The 10,019-nt window shown below is 46.8% G+C and overlaps 34 non-coding genes and 15 pseudogenes across 34 annotated transcripts; all 49 read right to left on the minus strand.

The window, feature by feature from the left end:
* Positions 1–26: 26 nt before the first annotated feature.
* LOC144415456 (5S ribosomal RNA) lies at positions 27–145 on the minus strand. The gene has a single exon (XR_013471348.1). It is a non-coding gene; the product is annotated as a 5S ribosomal RNA (ribosomal RNA).
* An 81-nt stretch (positions 146–226) lies between these two features.
* On the minus strand, positions 227–345 carry LOC144413426 (5S ribosomal RNA). Its single transcript, XR_013469453.1, has one exon. It is a non-coding gene; the product is annotated as a 5S ribosomal RNA (ribosomal RNA).
* An 80-nt stretch (positions 346–425) lies between these two features.
* On the minus strand, positions 426–544 carry LOC144413041 (5S ribosomal RNA; annotated as a pseudogene).
* Positions 545–625: 81 nt separating this feature from the next.
* Positions 626–734, minus strand: LOC144412343 (5S ribosomal RNA; annotated as a pseudogene).
* Positions 735–815: 81 nt separating this feature from the next.
* On the minus strand, positions 816–924 carry LOC144412843 (5S ribosomal RNA; annotated as a pseudogene).
* An 81-nt stretch (positions 925–1,005) lies between these two features.
* LOC144418184 (5S ribosomal RNA) lies at positions 1,006–1,124 on the minus strand (annotated as a pseudogene).
* An 81-nt stretch (positions 1,125–1,205) lies between these two features.
* On the minus strand, positions 1,206–1,324 carry LOC144416002 (5S ribosomal RNA). The gene has a single exon (XR_013471896.1). It is a non-coding gene; the product is annotated as a 5S ribosomal RNA (ribosomal RNA).
* Positions 1,325–1,405: 81 nt separating this feature from the next.
* LOC144414642 (5S ribosomal RNA) lies at positions 1,406–1,524 on the minus strand. Its single transcript, XR_013470531.1, has one exon. It is a non-coding gene; the product is annotated as a 5S ribosomal RNA (ribosomal RNA).
* An 81-nt stretch (positions 1,525–1,605) lies between these two features.
* LOC144412194 (5S ribosomal RNA) lies at positions 1,606–1,724 on the minus strand. Its single transcript, XR_013469050.1, has one exon. It is a non-coding gene; the product is annotated as a 5S ribosomal RNA (ribosomal RNA).
* Positions 1,725–1,805: 81 nt separating this feature from the next.
* LOC144416272 (5S ribosomal RNA) lies at positions 1,806–1,924 on the minus strand. Its single transcript, XR_013472165.1, has one exon. It is a non-coding gene; the product is annotated as a 5S ribosomal RNA (ribosomal RNA).
* An 81-nt stretch (positions 1,925–2,005) lies between these two features.
* LOC144415424 (5S ribosomal RNA) lies at positions 2,006–2,124 on the minus strand. Its single transcript, XR_013471316.1, has one exon. It is a non-coding gene; the product is annotated as a 5S ribosomal RNA (ribosomal RNA).
* Positions 2,125–2,209: 85 nt separating this feature from the next.
* On the minus strand, positions 2,210–2,328 carry LOC144414624 (5S ribosomal RNA). The gene has a single exon (XR_013470513.1). It is a non-coding gene; the product is annotated as a 5S ribosomal RNA (ribosomal RNA).
* Positions 2,329–2,409: 81 nt separating this feature from the next.
* Positions 2,410–2,528, minus strand: LOC144415214 (5S ribosomal RNA). The gene has a single exon (XR_013471106.1). It is a non-coding gene; the product is annotated as a 5S ribosomal RNA (ribosomal RNA).
* An 81-nt stretch (positions 2,529–2,609) lies between these two features.
* Positions 2,610–2,728, minus strand: LOC144415457 (5S ribosomal RNA). Its single transcript, XR_013471349.1, has one exon. It is a non-coding gene; the product is annotated as a 5S ribosomal RNA (ribosomal RNA).
* Positions 2,729–2,809: 81 nt separating this feature from the next.
* On the minus strand, positions 2,810–2,928 carry LOC144416522 (5S ribosomal RNA). The gene has a single exon (XR_013472415.1). It is a non-coding gene; the product is annotated as a 5S ribosomal RNA (ribosomal RNA).
* An 81-nt stretch (positions 2,929–3,009) lies between these two features.
* On the minus strand, positions 3,010–3,128 carry LOC144413042 (5S ribosomal RNA; annotated as a pseudogene).
* Positions 3,129–3,477: 349 nt separating this feature from the next.
* Positions 3,478–3,596, minus strand: LOC144414532 (5S ribosomal RNA). Its single transcript, XR_013470422.1, has one exon. It is a non-coding gene; the product is annotated as a 5S ribosomal RNA (ribosomal RNA).
* Positions 3,597–3,677: 81 nt separating this feature from the next.
* On the minus strand, positions 3,678–3,796 carry LOC144418185 (5S ribosomal RNA; annotated as a pseudogene).
* An 81-nt stretch (positions 3,797–3,877) lies between these two features.
* LOC144417622 (5S ribosomal RNA) lies at positions 3,878–3,996 on the minus strand (annotated as a pseudogene).
* Positions 3,997–4,077: 81 nt separating this feature from the next.
* Positions 4,078–4,196, minus strand: LOC144415859 (5S ribosomal RNA). Its single transcript, XR_013471753.1, has one exon. It is a non-coding gene; the product is annotated as a 5S ribosomal RNA (ribosomal RNA).
* Positions 4,197–4,277: 81 nt separating this feature from the next.
* Positions 4,278–4,396, minus strand: LOC144417240 (5S ribosomal RNA). Its single transcript, XR_013473133.1, has one exon. It is a non-coding gene; the product is annotated as a 5S ribosomal RNA (ribosomal RNA).
* An 85-nt stretch (positions 4,397–4,481) lies between these two features.
* On the minus strand, positions 4,482–4,600 carry LOC144414625 (5S ribosomal RNA). The gene has a single exon (XR_013470514.1). It is a non-coding gene; the product is annotated as a 5S ribosomal RNA (ribosomal RNA).
* Positions 4,601–4,681: 81 nt separating this feature from the next.
* Positions 4,682–4,800, minus strand: LOC144413427 (5S ribosomal RNA). Its single transcript, XR_013469454.1, has one exon. It is a non-coding gene; the product is annotated as a 5S ribosomal RNA (ribosomal RNA).
* Positions 4,801–4,881: 81 nt separating this feature from the next.
* LOC144412345 (5S ribosomal RNA) lies at positions 4,882–4,990 on the minus strand (annotated as a pseudogene).
* An 81-nt stretch (positions 4,991–5,071) lies between these two features.
* Positions 5,072–5,190, minus strand: LOC144418067 (5S ribosomal RNA; annotated as a pseudogene).
* An 81-nt stretch (positions 5,191–5,271) lies between these two features.
* Positions 5,272–5,390, minus strand: LOC144411950 (5S ribosomal RNA; annotated as a pseudogene).
* An 81-nt stretch (positions 5,391–5,471) lies between these two features.
* LOC144413428 (5S ribosomal RNA) lies at positions 5,472–5,590 on the minus strand. The gene has a single exon (XR_013469455.1). It is a non-coding gene; the product is annotated as a 5S ribosomal RNA (ribosomal RNA).
* An 81-nt stretch (positions 5,591–5,671) lies between these two features.
* On the minus strand, positions 5,672–5,790 carry LOC144415374 (5S ribosomal RNA). The gene has a single exon (XR_013471266.1). It is a non-coding gene; the product is annotated as a 5S ribosomal RNA (ribosomal RNA).
* An 81-nt stretch (positions 5,791–5,871) lies between these two features.
* On the minus strand, positions 5,872–5,990 carry LOC144417675 (5S ribosomal RNA; annotated as a pseudogene).
* An 81-nt stretch (positions 5,991–6,071) lies between these two features.
* LOC144414508 (5S ribosomal RNA) lies at positions 6,072–6,190 on the minus strand. Its single transcript, XR_013470398.1, has one exon. It is a non-coding gene; the product is annotated as a 5S ribosomal RNA (ribosomal RNA).
* Positions 6,191–6,271: 81 nt separating this feature from the next.
* Positions 6,272–6,390, minus strand: LOC144415375 (5S ribosomal RNA). Its single transcript, XR_013471267.1, has one exon. It is a non-coding gene; the product is annotated as a 5S ribosomal RNA (ribosomal RNA).
* Positions 6,391–6,471: 81 nt separating this feature from the next.
* Positions 6,472–6,590, minus strand: LOC144417275 (5S ribosomal RNA). The gene has a single exon (XR_013473168.1). It is a non-coding gene; the product is annotated as a 5S ribosomal RNA (ribosomal RNA).
* Positions 6,591–6,671: 81 nt separating this feature from the next.
* LOC144417811 (5S ribosomal RNA) lies at positions 6,672–6,790 on the minus strand (annotated as a pseudogene).
* An 81-nt stretch (positions 6,791–6,871) lies between these two features.
* Positions 6,872–6,990, minus strand: LOC144413431 (5S ribosomal RNA). Its single transcript, XR_013469457.1, has one exon. It is a non-coding gene; the product is annotated as a 5S ribosomal RNA (ribosomal RNA).
* An 81-nt stretch (positions 6,991–7,071) lies between these two features.
* On the minus strand, positions 7,072–7,190 carry LOC144415376 (5S ribosomal RNA). Its single transcript, XR_013471268.1, has one exon. It is a non-coding gene; the product is annotated as a 5S ribosomal RNA (ribosomal RNA).
* An 81-nt stretch (positions 7,191–7,271) lies between these two features.
* Positions 7,272–7,390, minus strand: LOC144417676 (5S ribosomal RNA; annotated as a pseudogene).
* An 81-nt stretch (positions 7,391–7,471) lies between these two features.
* On the minus strand, positions 7,472–7,590 carry LOC144414510 (5S ribosomal RNA). Its single transcript, XR_013470400.1, has one exon. It is a non-coding gene; the product is annotated as a 5S ribosomal RNA (ribosomal RNA).
* Positions 7,591–7,671: 81 nt separating this feature from the next.
* LOC144415377 (5S ribosomal RNA) lies at positions 7,672–7,790 on the minus strand. The gene has a single exon (XR_013471269.1). It is a non-coding gene; the product is annotated as a 5S ribosomal RNA (ribosomal RNA).
* Positions 7,791–7,871: 81 nt separating this feature from the next.
* Positions 7,872–7,990, minus strand: LOC144418237 (5S ribosomal RNA; annotated as a pseudogene).
* An 81-nt stretch (positions 7,991–8,071) lies between these two features.
* Positions 8,072–8,190, minus strand: LOC144413443 (5S ribosomal RNA). The gene has a single exon (XR_013469459.1). It is a non-coding gene; the product is annotated as a 5S ribosomal RNA (ribosomal RNA).
* An 81-nt stretch (positions 8,191–8,271) lies between these two features.
* On the minus strand, positions 8,272–8,390 carry LOC144416950 (5S ribosomal RNA). Its single transcript, XR_013472842.1, has one exon. It is a non-coding gene; the product is annotated as a 5S ribosomal RNA (ribosomal RNA).
* Positions 8,391–8,471: 81 nt separating this feature from the next.
* Positions 8,472–8,590, minus strand: LOC144415263 (5S ribosomal RNA). The gene has a single exon (XR_013471155.1). It is a non-coding gene; the product is annotated as a 5S ribosomal RNA (ribosomal RNA).
* Positions 8,591–8,675: 85 nt separating this feature from the next.
* Positions 8,676–8,794, minus strand: LOC144414626 (5S ribosomal RNA). Its single transcript, XR_013470515.1, has one exon. It is a non-coding gene; the product is annotated as a 5S ribosomal RNA (ribosomal RNA).
* Positions 8,795–8,875: 81 nt separating this feature from the next.
* LOC144415725 (5S ribosomal RNA) lies at positions 8,876–8,994 on the minus strand. Its single transcript, XR_013471618.1, has one exon. It is a non-coding gene; the product is annotated as a 5S ribosomal RNA (ribosomal RNA).
* An 81-nt stretch (positions 8,995–9,075) lies between these two features.
* On the minus strand, positions 9,076–9,194 carry LOC144415459 (5S ribosomal RNA). Its single transcript, XR_013471351.1, has one exon. It is a non-coding gene; the product is annotated as a 5S ribosomal RNA (ribosomal RNA).
* An 81-nt stretch (positions 9,195–9,275) lies between these two features.
* On the minus strand, positions 9,276–9,394 carry LOC144418025 (5S ribosomal RNA; annotated as a pseudogene).
* An 81-nt stretch (positions 9,395–9,475) lies between these two features.
* On the minus strand, positions 9,476–9,594 carry LOC144414413 (5S ribosomal RNA). Its single transcript, XR_013470303.1, has one exon. It is a non-coding gene; the product is annotated as a 5S ribosomal RNA (ribosomal RNA).
* An 81-nt stretch (positions 9,595–9,675) lies between these two features.
* Positions 9,676–9,794, minus strand: LOC144417121 (5S ribosomal RNA). The gene has a single exon (XR_013473014.1). It is a non-coding gene; the product is annotated as a 5S ribosomal RNA (ribosomal RNA).
* Positions 9,795–9,875: 81 nt separating this feature from the next.
* Positions 9,876–9,994, minus strand: LOC144413454 (5S ribosomal RNA). Its single transcript, XR_013469460.1, has one exon. It is a non-coding gene; the product is annotated as a 5S ribosomal RNA (ribosomal RNA).
* Between the last annotated feature and the right edge of the window lie 25 nt (positions 9,995–10,019).

A 10,019-nucleotide genomic window follows, 5' to 3' on the forward strand; every position in this document is an offset into this window, starting at 1 on the left:
TAAAATCGAATGAAGCGGCGACGAAAAGCCTACGACACTCGGTATTCCCAGCCGGTCACCCATGCAAGTACTAACCGAGCCCGACATTGCTTAACTTCCGAGATCGAACGAGATCGGGTGCATTCGACGTGGTATGGTTGTAGGCGATAAAGTAGTAGTCTATTCGGCTATTTGTATTTCGCAGTTGTTGGAAAACAGAGCAAAATCGAATGAAACGGCGACGAAAAGCCTACGACACTCGGTATTCCCAGCCGGTCACCCATGCAAGTACTAACCGAGCCCGACATTGCTTAACTTCCGAGATCGAACGAGATCGGGTGCATTCAACGTGGTATGGTTGTAGGCGATAAAGTAGTAGTCTATTCGGCTATTTGTATTTCGCAGTTGTTGGAAAACAGATCAAATCGAATGAAACGGCGACGAAAAGGCTACGACACTCGGTATTCCATGCCGGTCACCCATGCAAGTACTAACCGAGCCTGACATTGCTTAACTTCCGAGATCGAACGATAACGGGTGCATTCAACGTGGTATGGTTGTAGGCGATAAAGTAGTAGTCTATTCGGCTATTTGTATTTCGCAGTTGTTGGAAAACAGAGCAAAATCGAATGAAACGGCGACTAAAAGCCTACGACACTCGGTATTCCCAGCCGGTCACCCATGCAAGTACTAACCGAGCCCGACATTGCTTAACTTCCGAGATCGAGTGCATTCAACGTGGTATGGTTGTAGGCGATAAAGTAGTAGTCTATTCGGCTATTTGTATTTCGCAGTTGTTGAAAAACAGAGCAAAATCGAATGAAACGGCGACGAAAAGCCTACGACACTCGGTATTCCCAGCAGGTCACCCATGCAAGTACTAACCGAGCCCGACATTGCTTAACTTCCGAGATCGGGTGCATTCATCGTGGTTTGGTTGTAGGCGATAAAGTAGTAGTCTATTCGGCTATTTGTATTTCGCAGTTGTTGGAAAACAGAGCAAAATCGAATGAAACGGCGACGAAAAGCCTACGACACTCGGTATTCCCAGCCGGTCACCCATGCAAGTACTAACCGAGCCCGACATTGCTTAACTTCCGAGATCGAAAGATAACGGGTGCATTCAACGTGGTATGGTTGTAGGCGATAAAGTAGTAGTGTATTCGGCTATTTGTATTTCGAAGTTGTTGGAAAACAGAGCAAAATCGAGTGAAACGGCGACAAAAAGCCTACGACACTCGGTATTCCCAGCCGGTCACCCATGCAAGTACTAACCGAGCCCGACATTGCTTAACTTCTGAGATCGAACGAGATCGGGTGCATTCAACGTGGTATGGTTGTAGGCGATAAAGTAGTAGTCTATTCGGCTATTTGTATTTCGCAGTTGTTGGAAAACAGAGCAAAATCGAATGAAACGGCGACGAAAAGCCTACGACACTCGGTATTCCCAGCCGGTCACCCATGCAAGTACTAACCGAGCCCGACACTGCTTAACTTCCGAGATCGAACGAGATCGGGTGCATTCAACGTGGTATGGTTGTAGGCGATAAACTAGTAGTCTATTCGGCTATTTGTATTTTGCAGTTGTTGGAAAACAGAGCAAAATCGAATGAAACGGCGACGAAAAGCCTACGACACTCGGTATTCCCAGCCGGTCACCCATGCAAGTACTAACCGAGCCCGACATTGCTTAACTTCCGAGATCGAACGAGATCGGGTGCATTCAATGTGGTATGGTTGTAGGCGATAAAGTAGTAGTCTATTCGGCTATTTGTATTTCGCAGTTGTTGGAAAACAGAGCAAAATCGAATGAAACGGCGACGAAAAGCCTACGACACTCGGTATTCCCAGCCGGTCACCCATGCAAGTACTAACCGAGCCCGACATTGCTAAACTTCCGAGATCGAACGAGATCGGGTGCATTCAACGTGGTATGGTTGTAGGCGATAAAGTAGTAGTCTATTCGGCTATTTGTATTTTGCAGTTGTTGGAAAACAGAGCAAAATCGAATGAAGCGGCGACGAAAAGCCTACGACACTCGGTATTCTCAGCAGGTCACCCATGCAAGTACTAACCGAGCCCGACATTGCTTAACTTCCGAGATCGAACGAGATCGGGTGCATTCAACGTGGTATGGTTGTAGTCGATAAAGTAGTAGTCTGTTCTGCTATTTGTATTTTGCAGTTGTTAGAAAACAGAGAAAAAACGAATGGAACGGCGACGAAAAAAAAGCCTACGACACTCGGTATTCCCGGCCGGTCACCCATGCAAGTACTAACCGAGCCCGACATTGCTTAACTTCCGAGATCGAACGAGATCGGGTGCATTCAACGTGGTATGGTTGTAGGCAATAAAGTAGTAGTCTATTCGGCTATTTGTATTTCGCAGTTGTTGGAAAACAGAGCAAAATCGAATGAAACGGCGACGAAAAGCCTACGACACTCGGTATTCCCAGCTGGTCACCCATGCAAGTACTAACCGAGCCCGACATTGCTTAACTTCCGAGATCGAACGAGATCGGGTGCATTCAACGTGGTATGGTTGTAGGCGATAAAGTAGTAGTCTATTCGGCTATTTGTATTTTGCAGTTGTTGGAAAACAGAGCAAAATCGAATGAAGCGGCGACGAAAAGCCTACGACACTCGGTATTCCCAGCCGGTCACCCATGCAAGTACTAACCGAGCCCGACATTGCTTAACTTCCGAGATCGAACGAGATCGGGTGCATTCGACGTGGTATGGTTGTAGGCGATAAAGTAGTAGTCTATTCGGCTATTTGTATTTCGCAGTTGTTGGAAAACAGAGCAAAATCGAATGAAACGGCGACGAAAAGCCTACGACACTCGGTATTCCCAGCCGGTCACCCATGCAAGTACTAACCGAGCCCGACATTGCTTAACTTCGGAGATCGAACGAGATCGGGTGCATTCAACGTGGTATGGTTGTAGGCGATAAAGTAGTAGTCTATTCGGCTATTTGTATTTCGCAGTTGTTGGAAAACAGAGCAAAATCGAATGAAACGGCGACGAAAAGGCTACGACACTCGGTATTCCATGCCGGTCACCCATGCAAGTACTAACCGAGCCTGACATTGCTTAACTTCCGAGATCGAACGATAACGGGTGCATTCAACGTGGTATGGTTGTAGGCGATAAAGTAGTAGTCTATTCGGCTATTTGTATTTCGCAGTTGTTGGAAAACAGAGCAAAATCGAATGAAACGGCGACTAAAAGCCTACGACACTCGGTATTCCCAGCCGGTCACCCATGCAAGTACTAACCGAGCCCGACATTGCTTAAGTGACGGCTGCTCATCAAACCTTGCTCAAGCGACCGTCGTCCCCGTTCGGCGTGGTGAAGATAAGTCCGACGTGTTAACTTCCGAGATCGAGTGCATTCAACGTGGTATGGTTGTAGGCGATAAAGTAGTAGTCTATTCGGCTATTTGTATTTCGCAGTTGTTGAAAAACAGAGCAAAATCGAATGAAACGGCGACGAAAAGCCTACGACACTCGGTATTCCCAGCAGGTCACCCATGCAAGTACTAACCGAGCCCGACATTGCTTAACTTCCGAGATCGAACGAGATCGGGTGCATTCAACGTGGTATGGTTGTAGGCGATAAAGTAGTAGTCTATTCGGCTATTTGTATTTCGCAGTTGTTGGAAAACAGAGCAAAATCGAATGAAACGGCGACGAAAAGCCTACGACACTCGGTATTCCCAGCCGGTCACCCATGCAAGTACTAACCGAGCCCGACATTGCTTAACTTCCGAGATCGAAAGATAACGGGTGCATTCAACGTGGTATGGTTGTAGGCGATAAAGTAGTTGTGTATTCGGCTATTTGTATTTCGAAGTTGTTGGGAAACAGAGCAAAATCGAGTGAAACGGCGACAAAAAGCCTACGACACTCGGTATTCCCAGCCGGTCACCCATGCAAGTACTAACCGAGCCCGACATTGCTTAACTTCTGAGATCGAACGAGATTGGGTGCATTCAACGTGGTATGGTTGTAGGCGATAAAGTAGTAGTCTATTCGGCTATTTGTATTTCGCAGTTGTTGGAAAACAGAGCAAAATCGAATGAAACGGCGACGAAAAGCCTACGACACTCGGTATTCCCAGCCGGTCACCCATGCAAGTACTAACCGAGCCCGATATTGCTTAACTTCCGAGATCGAACGAGATCGGGTGCATTCAACGTGGTATGGTTGTAGGCGATAAAGTAGTAGTCTATTCGGCTATTTGTATTTTGCAGTTGTTGGAAAACAGAGCAAAATCGAATGAAGCGGCGACGAGAAGCCTACGACACTCGGTATTCCCAGCCGGTCACCCATGCAAGTACTAACCGAGCTCGACATTGCTTAACTTCCGAGATCGAACGAGATCGGGTGCATTCAACGTGGTATGGTTGTAGTCGATAAAGTAGTAGTCTGTTCTGCTATTTGTATTTTGCAGTTGTTAGAAAACAGAGAAAAAACGAATGGAACGGCGACGAAAAAAAAGCCTACGACACTCGGTATTCCCGGCCGGTCACCCATGCAAGTACTAACCGAGCCCGACATTGCTTAACTTCCGAGATCGAACGAGATCGGGTGCATTCAACGTGGTATGGTTGTAGGCAATAAAGTAGTAGTCTATTCGGCTATTTGTATTTCGCAGTTGTTGGAAAACAGAGCAAAATCGAATGAAACGGCGACGAAAAGCCTACGACACTCGGTATTCCCAGCCGGTCACCCATGCAAGTACTAACCGAGCCCGACATTGCTTAACTTCCGAGATCGAACGAGATCGGGTGCATTCAACGTGGTATGGTTGTAGGCGATAAAGTACTAGTCTATTCGGCTATTTGTATTTTGCAGTTGTTGGAAAACAGAGCAAAATCGAATGAAGCGGCGACGAAAAGCCTACGACACTCGGTATTCCCAGCCGGTCACCCATGCAAGTACTAACCGAGCCCGACATTGCTTAACTTCCGAGATCGAGTGCATTCAACGTGGTATGGTTGTAGGCGATAAAGTAGTAGTCTATTCGGCTATTTGTATTTCGCAGTTGTTGAAAAACAGAGCAAAATCGAATGAAACGGCGACGAAAAGCCTACGACACTCGGTACTCCCAGCAGGTCACACATGCAAGTACTAACCGAGCCCGACATTGCTTAACTTCGGAGATCGAACGAGATCGGGTGCATTCAACGTGGTATGGTTGTAGGCGATAAAGTAGTAGTCTATTCGGCTATTTGTATTTCGCAGTTGTTGGAAAACAGAGCAAAATCGAATGAAACGGCGACGAAAAGCCTTCGACACTCGGTATTCCCAGCCGGTCACCCATGCAAGTACTAACCGAGCCCGACATTGCTTAACTTCCGAGATCGAAAGGTAACGGGTGCATTCAACGTGGTATGGTTGTAGGCGATAAAGTAGTAGTGTATTCGGCTATTTTTATTTCGCAGTTGTTGGAAAACAGAGCAAAATCGAGTGAAACGGCGACAAAAAGCCTACGACACTCGGTATTCCCAGCCGGTCACCCATGCAAGTACTAACCGAGCCCGACATTGCTTAACTTCCGAGATCGAACGAGATCGGGTGCATTCAACGTGGTATGGTTGTAGGCGATAAAGTAGAAGTCTATTCGGCTATTTGTATTTCGCAGTTGTTGGAAAACAGAGCAAAATCGAATGAAACGGCGACGAAAAGCCTACGACACTCGGTATTCCCAGCCGGTCACCCATGCAAGTACTAACCGAGCCCGACATTGCTTAACTTTCGAGATCGAACGAGATCGGGTGCATTCAACGTGGTATGGTTGTAGGCGATAAAGTAGTAGTCTATTCGGCTATTTGTATTTCGCAGTTGTTGGAAAACAGAGCAAAATCGAATGAAACGGCGACAAAAAGCCTACGACACTCGGTATTCCCAGCCTGTCACCCATGCAAGTACTAACCGAGCCCGACATTGCTTAACTTCCGAGATCAAACGAGATCGGGTGCATTCAACGTAGTATGGTTGTAGGCGATAAAGTAGTAGTCTATTCGGCTATTTGTATTTCGCAGTTGTTGGAAAACAGAGCAAAATCGAGTGAAACGGCGACAAAAAGCCTACGACACTCGGTATTCTCAGCCGGTCACCCATGCAAGTACTAACCGAGCCCGACATTGCTTAACTTCCGAGATCGAACGAGATCGGGTGCATTCAACGTGGTATGGTTGTAGGCGATAAAGTAGTAGTCTATTCGGCTATTTGTATTTCGCAGTTGTTGGAAAACAGAGCAAAATCGAATGAAACGGCGACGAAAAGCCTACGACACTCGGTATTCCCAGCCGGTCACCCATGCAAGTACTAACCGAGCCCGACATTGCTTAACTTTCGAGATCGAACGAGATCGGGTGCATTCAACGTGGTATGGTTGTAGGCGATAAAGTAGTAGTCTATTCGGCTATTTGTATTTTGCAGTTGTTGGAAAACAGAGCAAAATCAAATGAAACGGCGACAAAAAGCCTACGACACTCGGTATTCCCAGCCTGTCACCCATGCAAGTACTAACCGAGCCCGACATTGCTTAACTTCCGAGATCGAACGAGATCGGGTGCCTTCAACGTGGTATGGTTGTAGGCGATAAAGTAGTAGTTTATTCGGCTATTTGTATTTCGCAGTTGTTGGAAAACAGAGCAAAATCGAATGAAACGGCGACGAAAAGCCTACGACACTCGGTATTCCCAGCCGGTCACCCATGCAAGTACTAACCGAGCCCGACATTGCTTAACTTCCGAGATCGAAAGGTAACGGGTGCATTCAACGTGGTATGGTTGTAGGCGATAAAGTAGTAGTGTATTCGGCTATTTTTATTTCGCAGTTGTTGGAAAACAGAGCAAAATCGAGTGAAACGGCGACAAAAAGCCTACGACACTCGGTATTCCCAGCCGGTCACCCATGCAAGTACTAACCGAGCCCGACATTGCTTAACTTCCGAGATCGAACGAGATCGGGTGCATTCAACGTGGTATGGTTGTAGGCGATAAAGTAGAAGTCTATTCGGCTATTTGTATTTCGCAGTTGTTGGAAAACAGAGCAAAATCGAATGAAACGGCGACGAAAAGCCTACGACACTCGGTATTCCCAGCCGGTCACCCATGCAAGTACTAACCGAGCCCGACATTGCTTAACTTTCGAGATCGAACGAGATCGGGTGCATTCAACGTGGTATGGTTGTAGGCGATAAAGTAGTAGTCTATTCGGCTATTTGTATTTCGCAGTTGTTGGAAAACAGAGCAAAATCGAATGAAACGGCGACAAAAAGCCTACGACACTCGGTATTCCCAGCCTGTCACCCATGCAAGTACTAACCGAGCCCGACATTGCTTAACTTCCGAGATCAAACGAGATCGGGTGCATTCAACGTAGTATGGTTGTAGGCGATAAAGTAGTAGTCTATTCGGCTATTTGTATTTCGCAGTTGTTGGAAAACAGAGCAAAATCGAGTGAAACGGCGACAAAAAGCCTACGACACTCGGTATTCTCAGCCGGTCACCCATGCAAGTACTAACCGAGCCCGACATTGCTTAACTTCCGAGATCGAACGAGATCGGGTGCATTCAACGTGGTATGGTTGTAGGCGATAAAGTAGTAGTCTATTCGGCTATTTGTATTTCGCAGTTGTTGGAAAACAGAGCAAAATCGAATGAAACGGCGACGAAAAGCCTACGACACTCGGTATTCCCAGCCGGTCACCCATGCAAGTACTAACCGAGCCCGACATTGCTTAACTTTCGAGATCGAACGAGATCGGGTGCATTCAACGTGGTATGGTTGTAGGCGATAAAGTAGTAGTCTATTCGGCTATTTGTATTTTGCAGTTGTTGGAAAACAGAGCAAAATCAAATGAAACGGCGACAAAAAGCCTACGACACTCGGTATTCCCAGCCTGTCACCCATGCAAGTACTAACCGAGCCCGACATTGCTTAACTTCCGAGATTGAACGAGATCGGGTGCCTTCAACGTGGTATGGTTGTAGGCGATAAAGTAGTAGTTTATTCGGCTATTTGTATTTCGCAGTTGTTGGAAAACAGAGCAAAATCGAATGAAACGGCGACGAAAAGCCTACGACACTCGGTATTCCCAGCCGGTCACCCATGCAAGTACTAACCGAGCCCGACATTGCTTAACTTCCGAGATCGAACGAGATCGGGTGCATTCAACGTGGTATGGTTGTAGGCGATAAAGTAGTAGTCTATTCGGCTATTTGTATTTCGCAGTTGTTGGAAAACAGAGCAAAATCGAATGAAACGGCGACGAAAAGCCTACGACACTCGGTATTCCCAGCCGGTCACCCATGCAAGTACTAACCGAGCCCGACATTGCTAAACTTCCGAGATCGAACGAGATCGGGTGCATTCAACGTGGTATGGTTGTAAGCGATAAAGTAGTAGTCTATTCGGCTATTTGTATTTTGCAGTTGTTGGAAAACAGAGCAAAATCGAATGAAGCGGCGACGAAAAGCCTACGACACTCGGTATTCCCAGCCGGTCACCCATGCAAGTACTAACCGAGCCCGACATTGCTTAACTTCCGAGATCGAACGAGATCGGGTGCATTCAACGTGGTATGGTTGTAGTCGATAAAGTAGTAGTCTGTTCTGCTATTTGTATTTTGCAGTTGTTAGAAAACAGAGAAAAAACGAATGGAACGGCGACGAAAAAAAAGCCTACGACACTCGGTATTCCCGGCCGGTCACCCATGCAAGTACTAACCGAGCCCGACATTGCTTAACTTCCGAGATCGAACGAGATCGGGTGCATTCAACGTGGTATGGTTGTAGGCAATAAAGTAGTAGTCTATTCGGCTATTTGTATTTCGCAGTTGTTGGAAAACAGAGCAAAATCGAATGAAACGGCGACGAAAAGCCTACGACACTCGGTATTCCCAGCTGGTCACCCATGCAAGTACTAACCGAGCCCGACATTGCTTAACTTTCGAGATCGAACGAGATCGGGTGCATTCAACGAGGTATGGTTGTAGGCGATAAAGTAGTAGTCTATTCGGCTATTTGTATTTTGCAGTTGTTGGAAAACAGAGTAAAATCGAATGAAGCGGCGACGAAAAGCCTACGACACTCGGTATTCCCAGCCGGTCACCCATGCAAGTACTAACCGAGCCCGACATTGCTTAACTTCCGAGATCGAACGAGATCGGGTGCATTCGACGTGGTATGGTTGTAGGCGATAAAGTAGTAGTCTATTCGGCTATTTGTATTTCGCAGTTGTTGGAAAACAGAGCAAAATCGAATGAAACGGCGACGAAAAGCCTACGACACTCGGTATTCCCAGCCGGTCACCCATGCAAGTACTAACCGAGCCCGACATTGCCCAACTTCCGAGATCGAACGAGATCGGGTGCATTCAACGTGGTATAGTTGTAGGCGATAAAGTAGTAGTTTATTCGGCTATTTGTATTTCGCAGTTGTTGGAAAACAGAGCAAAATCGAATGAAACGGCGACGAAAAGCCTACGACACTCGGTATTCCCAGGCGGTCACCCATGCAAGTACTAACCGAGCCCGACATTGCTTAACTTTCGAGATCGAACGAGATCGGGTGCATTCAACGTGGTATGGTTGTAGGCGATAAAGTAGTAGTCTATTCGGCTATTTGTATTTCGCAGTTGTTGGAAAACAGAGCAAAATCGAATGAAACGGCGACAAAAAGCCTACGACACTCGGTATTCCCAGCCTGTCACCCATGCAAGTACTAACCGAGCCCGACATTGCTTAACTTCCGAGATCAAACGAGATCGGGTGCATTCAACGTGGTATGGTTGTAGGCGATAAAGTAGTAGTTTATTCGGCTATTTGTATTTCGCAGTTGTTGGAAAACAGAGCAAAATCGAATGAAACGGCGACGAAAAGCCTACGACACTCGGTATTCCCAGCCGGTCACCCATGCAAGTACTAACCGAGCCCGACATTGCTTAACTTCCGAGATCGAACGAGATCGGGTGCATTCAACGTGGTATGGTTGTAGGCGATAAAGTAGTAGTCTATTCGGCTA

The sequence above is a fragment of the Styela clava genome, chromosome 15, assembly GCF_964204865.1.
Source record: "Styela clava chromosome 15, kaStyClav1.hap1.2, whole genome shotgun sequence".
Lineage (NCBI taxonomy): Eukaryota > Metazoa > Chordata > Ascidiacea > Stolidobranchia > Styelidae > Styela > Styela clava.